Genomic DNA, 18,787 nt, shown 5'->3' with positions numbered 1-18,787 from the left:
CACCCCCTCCAACACACGTTAGATCTGCCCTCTGAGAATCTTGCTACTATGTAGGGAGTGAAGTGCCATCTGGCTGTCAGCTTCATCGCTAGTTCCTCGTAATTCGAGCTTCTTGAGAAATAGAGATTATTTTTAATTGCTGATAAACATTGTTTATCAGTGAAATTTTTCCCAAGGTCTGTCTCCCATCTCTCCAGATGCTTAAACTTGGGGAAGGACGGTTTTGCATTGAGCAGATCATATAATAATGAGACACCTTTGGCTTTAGGGTTGGTGGAATTTAGAAGATCCCATGCAGTGGAGATGAAGGATGGGTTTGTGGCTTTCAGTTTTTGGTACGAAGATGTGATTTGTAAGTAAGACAGAAATTCTGAAGGGGGGATATTGAATTTAACTTGAATTTTTTTGAAGGACATAATGTTGTCGCCCTCCATGAGGTCTTGTACTAAGTCTATTTTGCTATGTAGTCAACAAAATATTTGGAATTAGCCAAGGGAATGAGTCTAAAGGGATGGACACCACCGTTAGTCATTCATCGGGGTGGGAGGATTCAATTAAACCTTTCCAGGCTTGGAGAGAAGCCTGAATAGTAGGATGGGCTATGGGGATATTGAATTGATTGGAGTTGTAGGCTATTAAAAGCGATCAAAGTGAACTGGGATGTATCCACGCCTGTTCTAGTTGGCACCAGGGTTTAGGTTCCAAGGGAGAGAACCAACTGCATAGTTGGTCAAGTACCGCTGCTTTGGCATAATCCTGAAGAATTGGGACTCCTAGGCCACTCACTTGTTTGCATTTACTCTGCATATTAGATGAAAATCTAGCTTTTTTTCCCCACCCAAACGAAGGCTATCATTTTCCGTTGTAGAGTCTTAAAAAAGGAAGGGGGCATAGGAATCGGTAATGCCCTGAAAAGGTATGTTATTTTGGGAACAAGAAGCATTTTGTAGGCTGCCAGACGCCCATGCCAGGAGACATAATGCTTCTGAATTTGACCTATGTCTTTTTGAAGCTCGCCTATTAGTGGGTGAAAGTTAGCTTGGAATAATTTACTAGTGGAGGGAATTAAATAAGTTCCCAAATATTGTATGGAATCAGAGGACCACGGATATGGGAAGTCTCTTTGTATGTTTGCTTTTGTGTGGCTATTAATTCCTATGCCCAGAATGCACGATTTATTTTAATTAATTTTGTAATAGGCAACCCTGCTAAAATTTACCAAAATGTCATGTGCCGCGGCGATGGATTGGTAAGGGTTAGATAGTGTCAGAATAACATCATCCGCAAAGAGCAAGATTTTATGCTGATTGTTTTGGGAGGATATACCTTGCACTTCTGGCTGTTGCCTGATCGTTTCTGCTAGCGGTTCCATTACCATGGCAAAAATTATGGTTGAGAGTGGACAACCTTGTCTGGTACCATTTGTTATATGAAAGCTTTTTGAGAACCTACCTTCCGCATATACAAATGCTGAAGGTGAGGAGTACAGTGCTAGTATGGCCTGCTGAATTCATCCTGTCAACCCAAACTTCTGCAGAACTTTGGTTAGGTATCCCCAATGGATTCTATCGAAGGCCTTCTCTGCATCCAAGGACAGAAGCAGAGAAGGCCTTCTCGACTTTTCAGCCGAATAGATAATATTTATAAATCTCCTGGTTGCATCATTAGCTTACTGACCCAGTACAAAGCCTACCTGGTCATGGTTGATAAGCCCTGGTAATAGGGATGCAAGCCTATTAGCCACCAATTTTGCATACACCTTGATGTCGGCATTCAATAAAGAAATCAGTTGATAGCTCTGTGGGGATGAGGGGTCTTTACCCGGTTTTGGAACAATGGTAGCGGTGAGCATTTCGCTTGGGAATGAGGCACTGGACATTGCGGCGTCAAAGATCTGCTTCAAATATGGAGAGAGCTCAGCCTGGAACAACTGAAAATATTCTGAGGAAAAAACATCTGGACCCGGTGATTTATTGTGGGGCATGCTTTTAATAACTTTTTGAATTTCCGGAATCGTACAGGGTGAATTCAGGACATCTAATTCACATTGGGGGTATTTTAGGCAGGTTTATTGCCGCTAAAAAAGCTGAAATCAGTTTTTCAGAGGGTTGGTGTGTACCCGGGTCATCTTTAAGATTGTATAATGCCTCGTAGTAGTCGCTAAAAGCGTCTGCTATCTCTTTGGGGTTATACAGTGGTGTGAAAAAGTGTTTGCCCCCTTCCTCATTTCCTGTTCCTTTGCATGTTTGTCACACTTAAGTGTTTTGGAACATCAAACCAATTTAAACAATAGTCAAGGACAACACAAGTAAACACAAAATGCAATTTGTAAATCAAGGTGTTTATTATTAAAGGTGAAAAAAAATCCAAACCATCATGGCCCTATGTGAAAAAGTGATTGCCCCCCTTGTTAAAACATACTATAACTGTGGTTGTCCACACCTGAGTTCAATTTCTCTAGCCACACCCAGGCCTGATTATTGCCACACCTGTTCACAATCAAGGCATCACTTAAATAGGAGCTGCTTGACACAGTAAGGTCCACCAGAAGATCCTTAAAAGCTACACATCATGCCGAGACCCAAAGAAATTCAGGAACAATTGAGAAAGAAAGTAAATGAGATCTATCAGTCTGGAAAGGCTATAGGTTATAAAGCCATTTCCAAAGCTTTGGGAATCCAGCGAACCACAGTGAGAGCCATTATCCACAAATGGCGAAGACATGGAACAGTGGTGAACCTTCCCAGGAGTGGCCGGCTGCCCAAAATTACCTCAAGAGCGCAGCGACGACTCATCCAAGAGGTCACAAAAGACCCCACAACAACGTCCAAGGAACTGCAGGCCTCACTTGCCTCAGTTAAGGTCAGCGTTCATGCCTCCACCATCAGGAAAAGACTGGGCAAAAATGGCCTGCATGGCAGAGTTCCAAGGAGAAAATCACTGCTGAGCAAAAAGAACATCAAAGCTCGTCTCAATTTCTCCACAACACATCTTGATGATCCCCAAGACTTTTGGGACAACATTCTGTGGACCGATGAGACAAAAGTGGAACTCTTTGGAAGGTGTGTGTCCAAGTATATCTGGCGTAGAAGGAACACTGCATTTCATAAAAAGAACATTATACCAACAGTAAAATATGGTGGTGGTAGTGTGATGGTCTGGGGCTGTTTTGCTGCTTCAGGACCTGGAAGACTTGCTGTGATAAAAGGAACTATGAATTCTGCTGTCTACCAAGAGATCCTGAAGGAGAATGTCCGACCATCTGTTCGTGTACTCAAGCTGAAACGAACTTGGGTTCTGCAGCAGGACAATGATCCTAAACACACCAGCAAGTCCACCACCGAATGGCTGAAGAAAAACAAAATGAAGACTTTGGAGTGGCCTAGCCAAAGTCCTGACCTGAATCCTATTGAGATGTTGTGGTATGACCTTAAAAAGGCCGTTCATGCTCGAAAACCCTCTAATGTAACTGAATTAGGACAATTCTGCAAAGATGAGTGGGCCAAACGCTTGTTTGCAGTTGTTGCTGCTAAGGGTGGCCCAACCAGTTATTAGGTTTAGGGGGCAATCACTTTTTCACACAGGGCCATGATGGTTTGGATTTTTTTTCACCTTTAATAATAAACACCTTCATTTACAAATTGCATTTTGTGTTTACTTGTGTTGTCCTTGACTATTGTTTAAATTGGTTTGATGTTCCAAAACACTTAAGTGTGACAAACATGCAAAGGAACAGGAAATGAGGAAGGGGGCAAACACTTTTTCACACCACTGTAAACTGTTTGCTTGGTTTTGGGATTTATCATATGGCTGATTTTTTGTTGTGCTAATCTTTCTTTAAGCTGGCCTGCCAGCAGTTTCCCCACTTTGTTGCAGTATCGGTAGTTATTAGCTTAAAGAATGCAAAAGTGGTTCTCCTGCTGAGAGACGAGATAAGCGTGCAGCTCTTGCCGAGCAGAAAACAATGCATCTCTGATCTTTTGCGTGGAGATTTGTTTATTGGAGGTTTCTAAGATTTGTATTTTCTCTAGCAGATCATTAAGCCGCTCTGTCCGTTGCCTTTTGATTTTAGCACTCATTTGGATGAGCAAACCCCTTATATATACCTTGTGCGTATTCCAGAGCGTGAAGGGATCCGACACCGATGGAGCGTTAATATCAAAAAATTCTGTCATAGCCTTCTTTATAAATTTTAGATTGGCAGGTTGGAAAATGGCGGAGATGTCATTTCGCCACCTATTCGCTCTCGTTTCGGCACTGCGATCCCCCACCCTTACTGAAATCGGCGCATGGTCTGACCAGGTTATAACATGAACATTAGATTTAACAATTTTTTGTAGCAGAAATTTGTCCACAAGAAATAAATCTATACGCCAATACGTGTGATGAACATTTGAGAAAAAGGCAAAGTCCTTTTCAGAGGCGTGCTGACACCGCCAAACATCAAAAAGGCCAGAGGTAGAAATAAATTGTGCCAGGGTGGGTCTGCAAGTTTTCCGACGCAGTCGGCTAGAGATATCCAAGTCTCTATTAGGGATTGCGTTAAAGTCCCCATATAGTAAAACATGACCCTGTTGCATAGAGGTCACTCTCTTCCATATTTTCCGTAGGAACTGGTTTTGGTTAGTGTTCGGGAGGTACACGTTTACAAGTGTATATTTTATCTGTGAGATCTCACAAATGAGTACTATGAATCTACCAGATGGGTCCAAATAGGTGTCCAGGTGGGAGAAAGGAATGGAATTTTTAATGGTAATCGCTACTCCCACTTTTTTCTTGGGGCCATTCACCATGAACACATGTGGAAACTTTTGGTTGGAAAAAGATGGGTGATTTCCCATCATGAAATGGGTCTCTTGGAAGCAAATTATGCGCATTTAAGACTAGACGCTTCTTTCCAGGCTATTTGGTGTTTGTGGGGGCTATTGAGACCCTTCACATTTAGGGAAGATATTGTAAAGGCCATATTGTGTTGTGCTAGAAGTGTACCTTTCCTCCAGAAGCCTGTGGTTGAGATACCCTGCGGGTCCGGAAGAGAGGCCTGAACCTTGGTGATGAGGCTTGTACTTCATTTATGATAAAATGCGTACTAGAGTAACGATCTACGTTGTCCAGAGGTACCCAATCCTGTACCTGTAATGGGGAGTGGGGAGGAATAAACGCTAGGGGTAACAAACAAAAAATAAAACAATAAATAAAAAGTTAGCGATCCTTTGGAGAATCTGTGCTGGCGTAATACCGCTAAAGCTTGGTGGGTAAAGCAGTCAGAATAGAAATGCAAATTTCAAAAAGTATATCAGATAACAATGAGTAATCTTCTTAGGCATCTAGGCAATTTTAGTAAGTCTTACACAGTGTAGTTTTAACCTGTTTCAGTATCCGAGCCTGCTCAGTGTGTTGAGGGTTCAATATTTATCATTCTTCCAAGAGGCGGATGTCATCCTTGACGTTGGTCACTAGGTGAGACTTCCCTTCTTGGGTGATCAGCAGTTTAGCTATAGCCATCTGTATGGAATTCGATGGTTGTTCTGTGGTTTGGTTATTGTGGCCAACTGCCGGCGCTGTTGCAAAGTATAGGCCGAAAGATCGGCAAAGAATGACAGGTCCTGAAGTTCAGTGGGCAGGTCATCCCGCCGCCTAGTCGCCATCAGGAACCGGTCCTTTACATGGTAAAAGTGTACCTGGACTATGGTGTCTCTGGGCAAGTGGGGTGTTCTTAGGTCTAGGCAGTCTATGAATACAGTCAACCACCAACTCCTCCACCGGTGTATCTGGGAGTGCCACTTTCATTAGATTAATAAAATGGTCTCTCAGCTCCTGCGGTTTGACTGTTTCAGGGATCCCCCAGATCTTGACGTTATTACGTCTCGACCTGTCTTCAAGGTACGCTAATTTCACTTTAATGCTTAAAATCTCCCCCTCCCTGTCATTATGGGCATCTACCATGTCATTGAAGGTTTTTGCAAATTCACCCATTTTCGCTTCAATGTGGGAAACCCTGTTTGATACTGCAGACACCTCTGTTTTAAACTGCTATGTGATGGGCATTATGTCAGCATGCAAGATAGAGCATAAGGACACCAGCATGTCTCTAAGTGTAGTGTCCATAACAGGCTGATTCAGTGTAGGGAAATCAATAATGGAATCCTGCAATTCCCTGGTGTCATCTAGTGATGAATTAAGAGCACTCACCTCCCCTGTGTCAGCCGATGTTGCGGCCATTTTTTGCCTGCTTTTTGCAGGGCTTGATGATGCCGAAGGTGGTGGTGAGTATGGTGATTGTAGTAATGGAGGGATATTTTCATTGCTGGCCTGCCTCTCCTTCCTCTACCATTGGGAATATGAGCCTTGTGTACTGCCGCTGTTAACACCGGCGCCGTTTTGGACAGAGTGATGGTGCTGATGTGTAAAAAAGTCCAGCATCTTGCCTGGTCTTGCGAGATCTTTCCTTTTGCGGGATGGCATCTGAGAAGGAACCCGCAGAGTAGTTCTCGGCTTGAAATGAGGGTGTAATCTGCTGTAAATCGCCGTTATTGCCCAAGATGCAACGGAGCCTCTCTAATGTGCGTCCATCCGCTCCGCTGGCTAGCCATGCCCCAGAACCTTGTTATATTATTGTAAATGAAAGGAAAGACATTTTCAAACAATCTTCTAAATGCAAAGCTGAAGTAATTGAGCAAGACCTGTTTAATGTGCTAAAAAAATTGTGAGTGCATATAGTCTTATGATCTGCTGACTCCTTCTATGCATAGCATTTGGAAGGTGGCAATCCTACCAACCCATTATTCAGGGTTCTTCCTAATATGTGGATTACTAATAGTGATGGCCGAACGGTTCGCCCGGCGGTCGTTTCGCGGCGAATTTCCGACATTCGCGGTCCGCACGTTCGAACGCCTTTTTCCGTCGTTCGCCGCGGCGGACTTACGTGTTTAATGTATACAAGAACTTTAACCTTTGGTGACACGTTTATCATGTGATACAGGACAGCCAATTGAGACATGACAGCACATGGACACTTGTACATTCCCCCTAACCTATAAATACACCCGATCCGGTGGCCATTTTACATTCTTTCTTCTGTTAAGATAGGGACAGGTTCCTGTGTGGAGTAGGGAGAGATAAACCACTAGCTATTTGGTACACAAAAGTTCTTTTCAGGACTGGTATAGGTGTTAGGTGTTGATAGGTTTGCTGTGCTGCTGATTCTTGCAGCAGCCTGAGTGTCTTTTGTTAGTTTAGAGAAAGGGAAAGGACGGTGTATGCTACAGGGACAGCCAGATTAGTCTTTCATCATCATCATCATCATCATCATCATTAGCTGTTACTATCAAGGTCCACAAAAGAGCTGTTCCAGTAACCACTAATCGTTCTCTTTTTTTGCCAATTTGTATAGGGACAGGAAGGAAGCAGTGTTGTCAGGCAGTGAGGGTAATTTTAAAGACTTGCTGTTATTATTAGTTCCACAAAGGTTCTTTTCAGGACTGGTATCAGTGGTACAGTAATAGGCTTGTACATGTATAATATTCTTTCTTCCAAATATAGAAAGGATATTATACTTGACTGCTGCCCTTCTGCTGCAGTCTGCTAAACATTCACAACTCACTTGTTCCACAAAAGTTCTTATAAGGACTGGTAACTTGGTATAGGGTGCTACGGTACATAGGCTTGAGTGCGGTACAGTCTGCTGTTCTGTAAGGACCGCTATCGGTCCACAATAGATAGGGTTGACGTGCACCACTGCTGACCGCTGCCCTATACTGCAGCAGTCCTTCAGCGGTATAGGGACTGACGTACAGTCTGCTAATCACTAACACACAACCTGCTTGTTCCACAAAAGTTCTTATAAGGACTGGTAACTTGGTATAGGGTGCTACGGTACATAGGCTTGAGTGCGGTACAGTCTGCTGTTCTGTAAGGACCGCTATCGGTCCACAATAGATAGGGTTGACGTGCACCACTGCTGACCGCTGCCCTATACTGCAGCAGTCCTTCAGCGGTATAGGGACTGACGTACAGTCTGCTAAACACTAATACACAACCTGCTTGGTCCACAAAAGTTCTTATAAGGACTGGTAACTTGGTATAGGGTGCTACGGTACATAGGCTTGAGTGCGGTACAGTCTGCTGTTCTGTAAGGACCGCTATCGGTCCACAATAGATAGGGTTGACGTGCACCACTGCTGACCGCTGCCCTATACTGCAGCAGTCCTTCAGCGGTATAGGGACTGACGTACAGTCTGCTAAACACTAATACACAACCTGCTTGGTCCACAAAAGTTCTTATAAGGACTGGTAACTTGGTATAGGGTGCTACGGTACATAGGCTTGAGTGCGGTACAGTCTGCTGTTCTGTAAGGACCGCTATCGGTCCACAATAGATAGGGTTGACGTGCACCACTGCTGACCGCTCACCTATACTGCAGCAGTCCTTCAGCGGTATAGGGACTGACGTACAGTCTGCTAATCACTAACACACAACCTGCTTGTTCCACAAAAGTTCTTATAAGGACTGGTAACTTGGTATAGGGTGCTACGGTACATAGGCTTGAGTGCGGTACAGTCTGCTGTTCTGTAAGGACCGCTATCGGTCCACAATAGATAGGGTTGACGTGCACCACTGCTGACCGCTGCCCTATACTGCAGCAGTCCTTCAGCGGTATAGGGACTGACGTACAGTCTGCTAAACACTAATACACAACCTGCTTGGTCCACAAAAGTTCTTATAAGGACTGGTAACTTGGTATAGGGTGCTACGGTACATAGGCTTGAGTGCGGTACAGTCTGCTGTTCTGTAAGGACCGCTATCGGTCCACAATAGATAGGGTTGACGTGCACCACTGCTGACCGCTCACCTATACTGCAGCAGTCCTTCAGCGGTATAGGGACTGACGTACAGTCTGCTAATCACTAACACACAACCTGCTTGTTCCACAAAAGTTCTTATAAGGACTGGTAACTTGGTATAGGGTGCTACGGTACATAGGCTTGAGTGCGGTACAGTCTGCTGTTCTGTAAGGACCGCTATCGGTCCACAATAGATAGGGTTGACGTGCACCACTGCTGACCGCTGCCCTATACTGCAGCAGTCCTTCAGCGGTATAGGGACTGACGTACAGTCTGCTAAACACTAATACACAACCTGCTTGGTCCACAAAAGTTCTTATAAGGACTGGTAACTTGGTATAGGGTGCTACGGTACATAGGCTTGAGTGCGGTACAGTCTGCTGTTCTGTAAGGACCGCTATCGGTCCACAATAGATAGGGTTGACGTGCACCACTGCTGACCGCTCACCTATACTGCAGCAGTCCTTCAGCGGTATAGGGACTGACGTACAGTCTGCTAATCACTAACACACAACCTGCTTGTTCCACAAAAGTTCTTATAAGGACTGGTAACTTGGTATAGGGTGCTACGGTACATAGGCTTGAGTGCGGTACAGTCTGCTGTTCTGTAAGGACCGCTATCGGTCCACAATAGATAGGGTTGACGTGCACCACTGCTGACCGCTGCCCTATACTGCAGCAGTCCTTCAGCGGTATAGGGACTGACGTACAGTCTGCTAAACACTAATACACAACCTGCTTGGTCCACAAAAGTTCTTATAAGGACTGGTAACTTGGTATAGGGTGCTACGGTACATAGGCTTGAGTGCGGTACAGTCTGCTGTTCTGTAAGGACCGCTATCGGTCCACAATAGATAGGGTTGACGTGCACCACTGCTGACCGCTCACCTATACTGCAGCAGTCCTTCAGCGGTATAGGGACTGACGTACAGTCTGCTAATCACTAACACACAACCTGCTTGTTCCACAAAAGTTCTTATAAGGACTGGTAACTTGGTATAGGGTGCTACGGTACATAGGCTTGAGTGCGGTACAGTCTGCTGTTCTGTAAGGACCGCTATCGGTCCACAATAGATAGGGTTGACGTGCACCACTGCTGACCGCTGCCCTATACTGCAGCAGTCCTTCAGCGGTATAGGGACTGACGTACAGTCTGCTAAACACTAATACACAACCTGCTTGGTCCACAAAAGTTCTTATAAGGACTGGTAACTTGGTATAGGGTGCTACGGTACATAGGCTTGAGTGCGGTACAGTCTGCTGTTCTGTAAGGACCGCTATCGGTCCACAATAGATAGGGTTGACGTGCACCACTGCTGACCGCTCACCTATACTGCAGCAGTCCTTCAGCGGTATAGGGACTGACGTACAGTCTGCTAATCACTAACACACAACCTGCTTGTTCCACAAAAGTTCTTATAAGGACTGGTAACTTGGTATAGGGTGCTACGGTACATAGGCTTGAGTGCGGTACAGTCTGCTGTTCTGTAAGGACCGCTATCGGTCCACAATAGATAGGGTTGACGTGCACCACTGCTGACCGCTCACCTATACTGCAGCAGTCCTTCAGCGGTATAGGGACTGACGTACAGTCTGCTAAACACTAATACACAACCTGCTTGGTCCACAAAAGTTCTTATAAGGACTGGTAACTTGGTATAGGGTGCTACGGTACATAGGCTTGAGTGCGGTACAGTCTGCTGTTCTGTAAGGACCGCTATCGGTCCACAATAGATAGGGTTGACGTGCACCACTGCTGACCGCTCACCTATACTGCAGCAGTCCTTCAGCGGTATAGGGACTGACGTACAGTCTGCTAATCACTAACACACAACCTGCTTGTTCCACAAAAGTTCTTATAAGGACTGGTAACTTGGTATAGGGTGCTACGGTACATAGGCTTGAGTGCGGTACAGTCTGCTGTTCTGTAAGGACCGCTATAGGTCCACAATAGATAGGGTTGACGTGCACCACTGCTGACCGCTCACCTATACTGCAGCAGTCCTTCAGCGGTATAGGGACTAAGAGTTTTGTCACAGGGTCATTTAAAAAATGACATGCAGAGGAAGAGGCAGGCCCTTCCGCAGGGGTGGTAGGGGTAGGGCAGGAGCAACAGGCTTGAGCCAAAGTGGGAAGTTGCAGAAGGTGCGTTCAATTACTTTAAAGGATGCACCAGACTTGGTTGAGTGGCTCGCTCAGCCTTACTCTTCTGCACCCTCCTCATCCTCTCGATCTGCACCCTCTTCTTCACTCTCTGCTATGTGCACCCCCAAAGACACTACCACCAACAACACGACCACCACCACCACCACCACATACCTTCCGCTTGAGTCACTGGAATTATTTTCCGATCCATATCAAGAGGACATTTCTGATGCGCAGCCACTCTTGGTATTGGATCAGGAAGAGGAGGTAGCAACAAGCGCTACTCAGCAGTCTGACGCCAGTACCCAGATCAGCCCAAGGAGGAGGTTGGTCCCCGGTGTTGCTGCCTACTCCGAGATCTCTACTTATAGCGGTGGGGAAGGTGACGTTGATGATGACGTGTCTAGTGATGTCACGTGGGTGCCCACAAGAGAGGAAGAGGAGGGGAGTTCAGAGGGAGATATGGACCAGCAGATAGGGAGGAGAAGCAGCAATGACTTACATTGCACAGCAGGGACAAAGCAGACTGCAAATGTATCAGGAGCGAGTCATCGACCATGTACGGTCACATCTGGCGCTCCCAGGACACCGGCACATGGCTCCGCAGTGTGGGCTTTTTTTAACGTGTCCGCTGCTGACAATAGCGTTGCCATCTGCAATCTTTGCAGTCAACGCGTTAGTCGCGGTAAGCCCAATACTCACCTAGGGACGACCGCCTTAAGAAGGCACATGAGCAGCCATCACCGAGCCCAGTGGGAGCAACGGAACACACAAAGCCACACTGCAGGCTCTCACCGTCCAGCCTCGTCTTCTACTTCTCCTTCTCCTCTCTCCTCACAATTGTCCTCCACTCCACCTTCCATCACGCCAAGCTCACATTTTTCTGCAAAAAGGCAGGCTTCCGTGGGCCTAATGTTTGAGCGTAAAAAAATGATGATGCCGGATAACCCTCTTGCCCAACGGTTGGCGGCTGGCTTGTCAGAACTCATAGCCCGCCAACTACTGCCATATAAACTGGTGGACTCGGAGGCCTTTCGCAAATTTGTGGCCATTGGAACACCACAATGGAAGGTCCCAGGAAGGAAGTATTTCTCAGAGAAGGGCATCCCAGAGCTATATGGCCATGTTCAGCGGCAAGTGAATGTATCTCTGGCACACAGTGTCGGTGCCAAGATACATCTGACCACAGACACGTGGTCTAGCAAACACGGGCAGGGAAGGTATATCAGTTTTACTGCCCACTGGGTGAACCTTCTGACGGCCGTCAAGCATGTAACCCGTGGCACCCGTGTAGATTTGGTTTTACCGCCACGGATTGCATGCAGGCCTGACTCTTCTTCTCCTCCTCCTACTCCATCCTCCTCCCTCTCCTCCTCAGCTGCCTCCTCCTTTTCCGCTGCTAGCGTCTCTTCCACTGCACCGCCCAAGCTCCCCAGAACCTATTCCACATGCCAGGTGAGACGTTGCCATGCCGTGCTGCGTCTGTTGTGCCTGGAAGCAAAGAGCCACACTGGCCCGGCACTCCTTTCAGCTTTGCGTTCACAGGCAGATGAGTGGCTAACACCGCTCAATTTGACAGTTGGTAAAGTGGTGTGTGACAACGGTGCCAATCTGCTTAGCGCATTGAAACAGGGCAAAATCACGCACGTGCCGTGCATGGCACACGTCTTAAACTTGGTCGTGCAGCGATTCCTTGTCAAATACCCTGGGGTCCAGGACATCTTGCGGCAGGCAAGGAAAATCTCGGCCCATTTCAGAAGATCTTACACGGCCATGGCTCGCCTTGCTGACATTCAGCGGCGACACCATCTGCCGGTCAGACGTCTTATTTGCGATTGCCCGACGCGATGGAACTCAACCTTCTATATGCTTGATAGGCTGCTCCAGCAGAAACGTGCAGTTAACGTCTACCTGTATGAACTCTGCGAAAGAAACGGTTCTGGGGAGCTGGGTTTTTTTTCACCGCGCCAGTGGCTGCTCATGCGCGACACATGCAGACTTCTGCGGCCATTTGAGGAGATCACCAAACTGGTCAGTCGCAGCCATGGCGCCATCAGTGACATGGTACCTTATGCCTTCTTTCTGGAGCGTGCATTGCGTCGTGTCATTGATCAGGCTGTGGAGGAGCAGGAGCGGGAAGATGAGGAAGTCGCAATGCTGGATGAATTCCCAGGGGGGGCTACTCTATCTGAGACAAGTCAACAACAGGAGTCTGATGAGGAGTCAGAGGAGGATGGTGCCGGGGCGGATGAGCAGGAGCAAGAAGAGCATGCTTTAAACCTTTCTGGGATCCCTGTTGTGCGAGGATGGGGAGAGGAGAATGAAGAGGACGACATTATCCTGGATGATGAGCAGGAGCCAGGCCACCACACCGCTTCCACTTTAGTGCAAATGGGGGCCTTCATGCTCCAGTGTTTTAATAGGGACCCCCGTATAAAAAGCATGAGGGTCAAGGACCAGTACTGGGTGGCAACGTACTTAGACCCCCGGTACAAACACAAAATGGCGGAAATGTTACCGCCGTCGCAGAGGGCTGTCAGAATGCAGCACTTCCAGGCCTTGCTTCGAGAAATGCTGCATTCTGCTTTTGCGTGCGCTGGCAGAGGAGCAATTCCCACTCCCAGAGAAGGATTTGCGGGTACCAATCCAACAGCGCCTGCAAGAAGAGGCCGGTTTGAAGATGTGTTGGTGACTTCGGATATGAGGTCATTCTTTCAGCCGACCCATCGACAGGTGTCATCCGGATCCAGCATCAGGGAACGCCTAGACCGTCAGGTGTCCGACTACATTGGGTTAACGGCCGATGTGGACGCTCTGAGGAGTGATGAACCCCTAGACTACTGGGTGGGCAGGCTTGACCTCTGGCCAGAGCTTGCCCAATTTGCAATCGAACTGTTGGCTTGCCCCTCATCCAGTGTCCTGTCCGAAAGGACGTTCAGCGCAGCAGGGGGGATTGTGACCGATAAGCGTACTCGCCTAGCTCACCACAGTGTTAACTACCTCACATTTCTAAAAATGAATGAGGCATGGATCTCGGAGGAATTCAACACATGTGACCAGTAGACCATGTATATGTCTATAAACTATTTTTTTAATCAAGCACACAGACCTTCTTAATTCATTTGGCTCACTTCCTTGACCCAAAAAAGCACACCGTACTATATGCCCCTACCCTCCTCTTTGAAGAGGTTGAGCGGTGTCATATTTCTACTGGGGCTGCTTATGATATCCCTGTGCTGTGCTGACTTCCTCCTGGGGGTTCTTATTATGAAGGGATCACACTATCCCTGTGCTGTGCTGACTTCCTCCTGGGGGTTCTTATTATGAGGGGATCACACCATCCCTGTGCTGTGCTGACTTCCTCCTGGGGCTGCTTACGGTGCTGCTGTCAGTGCTGTATGTCACGGTGCTGCTGTCAGCGCTGTATGTCACGGTGCTGCTGTCAGCGCTGTATGTCACGGTGCTGCTGTCAGCGCTGTATGTCACGGTGCTGCTGTCAGCGCTGTATGTCACGGTGCTGCTGTCAGCGCTGTATGTCACGGTGCTGCTGTCAGCGCTGTATGTCACGGTGCTGCTGTCAGCGCTGTATGTCACGGTGCTGCTGTCAGCGCTGTATGTCACGGTGCTGCTGTCAGTGCTCTGTATTACGGTGCTGCTGTCAGATGCCTCTATCACGGTGCATGTGTCATTCCGGTATGTCACGCTGCTGGTGATCATCTCCTGCACCCTCTTCTTTGCCTACCCTGGTCCCTGACCTTCCCTCTCCTCCATTGCCTTCATTAGCTCCATAGTCCTGAATTGTTAGAACAATTTCCCAAATAAAATAAAAATGCTTGTAGTTATCGATCCCAAATTCACCTCATACATGTATTATGTCATTGTCCAGATGGTGGGACTACGTTTTACCCCCTAATAATTACCACGTGGCCGCAAATTCGACATGAAGGTTTGCAAAGTTCGCCTCCCATTGAAGTCAATGGGGCCCGCGGCGAACGGTCGGTTTCGCGAACGTTTGGGTCCGTTCGCATTTCGCGTTCGCGAAACGTCCCGTCGGAAGTTCGTCCATCACTAATTACTAATAAAACCCATGCAATGCAATGCAATCTCTCTCTTCCCAGCCCACCAAATCAATTCCTCTTCCTGGCTGATTGATATTTCCTCTTTCTGAAAGAGTCAGTTTAATCTGCTGAATAATTTTCTTGTGGAAGACTAGCCGGTGATTAAAACTCTTTGTCCAAGTGTGACGCAATGCCCTAGGCTGGATACATTTAGTTTATGGCTCTGCTGTACCCAGCTGAGCAGCAATTTATTTTTAGGGTCTGGTCAGGTCTAAGGCCGCGTACACACGGGCGGATTGTCTGCCCAACTAAGTTCGTCAGACAATCCGACAGACAGTCCATCCAAATTTTGAATGAACGGACTTGACCACACACGATGAACAGACAGTCCGCTGAAATCGTGCGCAATGACGTGTACAGCACGTACGACGGGACTAGAAAAACGACGTCCAATACACTGCAATGCAACCTTTGGCCGTGTAAATCCTTTCTGAGCATGCGCCATACTTAGTCCGTCCAACTTGCCTACACACGAGCGGACTGTCCGCTGAAACCAAGTTTGGACGGACAAAACCAAGTTTGGACGGACAAAATTACGGAAATTACGTAAGACTTTGTTCGTCAGACAGTCCGCTGAAAAAGTCCGCTGAAGCCCACACACGAGCGGATTGTCCGCTGAAACACGTTTCAGCGGACTAAGTTGGACAGACAATCCGCCCGTGTGTACGCGGCCTAACCATAAACCTGGGGGGTAGATTGTTCTGGTCTGCCTTTTGAAGAAGCTTCCGGAAATAGGGTAGGAGGACAGTTTACTGGGTTATAAATATTTATCTGACCTCAGCCAATCCCTGGGAGGTAGGTCCAGAAGGTGTGCCTGGGAGAAGCAATATTTGAGGGTCTATCCTGAGCCTTTTCTTCTGCCCCTGGAAGTTAGCCTGTGTTACTAAGGAGCTTGTGGCTGAGAAGCCTCAGCATTTGCATGACTGAAGCCTCATACACACAATCGGGAATTGTGTGATGACAGACTGTTGGCAAAAAATCTGACCGTTTGTACGGTACATCGGACAATTGTTGTCGGATTTATCGCAAAACAAATGTTGGAGGGCAGGCTTTAAAAAATTTTGCAGACAAATGTCTGTTGTCAGATTTTCCAAGCATATGTACACAAGTCCGTCGGACAAAATTCCAAAGTATAAACACGCGTGCTCGGAAGCAAGGATGAGCTGGAAGTGTTCGGTCTTGTAAACTAGCGTTCGTAATGGAGAATTAACATTTATGACATGGCAAAATATGAAATCTCGAAATGCAGAGCACATTCTCTTCTTCTTTAATGGGATAATAATGAAGCTGCTTTGCTGGTCATACTGATGGAGTTATTGCAAACTAATTTTCAAAGGTTTTTTTTTCTAGTGATATCAAGAACAATATTATTATGCTTGTTATTTTTTTTTTTTGGTGCAAGTCACCACAACACCATTATCCCGTCGTTTTTAAGATCAAAGGTACAACTATTTTGGTGTCCTTTGTTAATTTTACATTGTATTTTTTCAAATGGAACTGCCTACTGTCATTTGAAGTAAAGCACATAGCCAAGTATTATTCTCCACAATGTTTTTTTTGTGCATTAAAAAAAAAAAGAAAACAAATAAAATTAGACATGCTATCTGCCAATAGAATTTAACCAAAAAGTGCATTATGTGCATCCAAAAATATAAAAAATATACCAAATCAAATCATTATTCAACTAAAAAATAAAATATAAGCCTCATGCATGTGTTCTGCTTCTTAATATAGGTGGTCACCAATGCCAAGAGTTGGTGAAAGCAGGGATCCGTCATCCGGAGATAATTCCGAAAATCATCTGGATTATTCTCCTGAAGCTCCCGCTGCACAGGCATATGACATAATTAGTCACGACTAATAAACCAACCAATTTTTGGTCCAAGAAATCCTCCTCCTGTTCCTGGACTGGACTTGGGTCAAAGCAATAACTCCAAGGTCAATAATAAATAACACGTTATCTCCTCTCATTCCGCAACATGGTTGGTTGACGAACAGCCATTCAGAAATGAACTGAAAAGCGCGAACTGAAAAGCACAAAATGAAAAGCGTGAAATGAAAAGCATGAAATGAAAAGCACGAATCAACACTCACCAAACTTATAACACAAAATTAGCAGAAGGAGCCCAAAGGGTGACGGTAAAGAGCTGAAAAAACACCTAGTACGTCACTACGTTTGTGTTTGTTGGCCGACAATTGTGTGCCGTTTGTATGCATGACAAGTTTGGGGCCAACTCCCTTCAGACAAAAGTCTGCGGTTTTGTCTGTGGAAAATCCGATCATGTGTATGAGGCTTTAGAGCCTGGAGGAATCTGGACTTAAAAAAAATCTGCTGGAGAATACTATCTTAGGAAGCTGGGCTGGAGAGTGTCGCAGAAAGCTGGTTGGAGAGCTGTCTCTGTACATTGTGAGTAAAGCCTCGTACACACGATCAGATTTTCCACAGACAAAACTCTGACTTTTGGCCCGAAGGGCGCTGGGCAGGAACTTGTCTTGCAAACGTATGGCAAGGAATTGTTAGACAACAAACTCAAATGAAATTTCATGTTAGTAGAAGTTTGGCAAGTGTTGATTTGCGCTTTTTATTTCATGCTTTTCATTTCACGCTTTTCATTTCTTGCTTTTCGTTTTGTGCTTTTCAGTTTGCGCTTTTCAGTTTTGTTTCTGAACAGCCGTTCGTCAACCAGCCATGTTGTAGAATCGGAGGAGATATTTATTATTGCCATTGGAGTTATTGCTTTGACCCAAGTCCAGTCCAGGAACAGTAGGTGGAGGATTTCTTGGACCAAAAATTGGTTGCTTTATCAGGGCTCAAAGCCAGGACTTGAGAGTTATTTGTGGGGCGTGACTTGGAGCCTGAAGAAGATGGACGCCTAACTTCGCTCTCCTGTCCCAAGAGGTCCAGCATCCCGCTGCAAAGACACCCCTACTCTCTACTAATATGGGGAGTACACAACAAAACGCTCCCCCAACGAGCACCCGAACGCCTAGGAGCCAAGAAGCCCCACTCAGCCCACATATACCGGAGATATTCCGGGCAAGAACCAGAGGTGCCGCACAGGAGGCTCAGTCCGCAGCGCACGAGGCTCCCTTAGCTAGCAGGCGCCACAGATCCAGGAGCCGCAGCCCTCCAGTCCAAGCCTCGGATCCTCCAATACCTCCCGCCCTGAGTATAGCGGACTTACGTGCAGTAGCAGCGGATATTAAAAATACATTATCCGCGGCCATATCAGAGCTCCGCGCGGATATCCAAGCTATGGCTACGCGGATGGATGAGGTAGAAGACACACAGGCCCGCCACGATGCCTTACTCTGCCAGGTACAGCAAATCTCAGAGTCCCATACGATCCACCTCAGGGAGATAAATCGCCACCTGGAGGATCTTGACAATCGCGGAAGAGGCCGGAATCTGCGGGTGAGAGGCCTCCCTGAATCTATTGATCCGCCGCAATTATCCCAAACAGTGTTGGCCATCTTCAACAAATTATTAGAGAGGCCCCTAGATGCCGTGATCACCTTTGAACGCATCCACAGAGCTCTTCGCCCTAGGGGAAGAGAAACTGACCCACCGAGGGATATAATCTGTTGCCTCACGGATTTTGTTGTGAAGGAAGAAATTATGAGGAAAGCGAGGGGCAGAGGTAGAATACTACACTGTGGGTCTGAAATTAAAATTTTCC

The 18,787-nt window shown here is 46.6% G+C and overlaps 1 protein-coding gene across 2 annotated transcripts in view; it reads left to right on the top strand.

The window, feature by feature from the left end:
* LOC143930916 (alpha-2-macroglobulin-like) overlaps positions 1–18,787 on the top strand; it is a 299,885-nt gene that overhangs the window by 134,888 nt on the left and 146,210 nt on the right. The window lies entirely within an intron of this gene.

Source organism: Lithobates pipiens, unplaced genomic scaffold, assembly GCF_037356315.1.
Source record: "Lithobates pipiens isolate NorthernLeopardFrog02 unplaced genomic scaffold, aLitPip1_a1.2 Scaffold_25, whole genome shotgun sequence".
Taxonomy (NCBI): Eukaryota; Metazoa; Chordata; class Amphibia; order Anura; family Ranidae; genus Lithobates; species Lithobates pipiens.
This window is presented reverse-complemented; position numbering and strand designations above follow the sequence as displayed.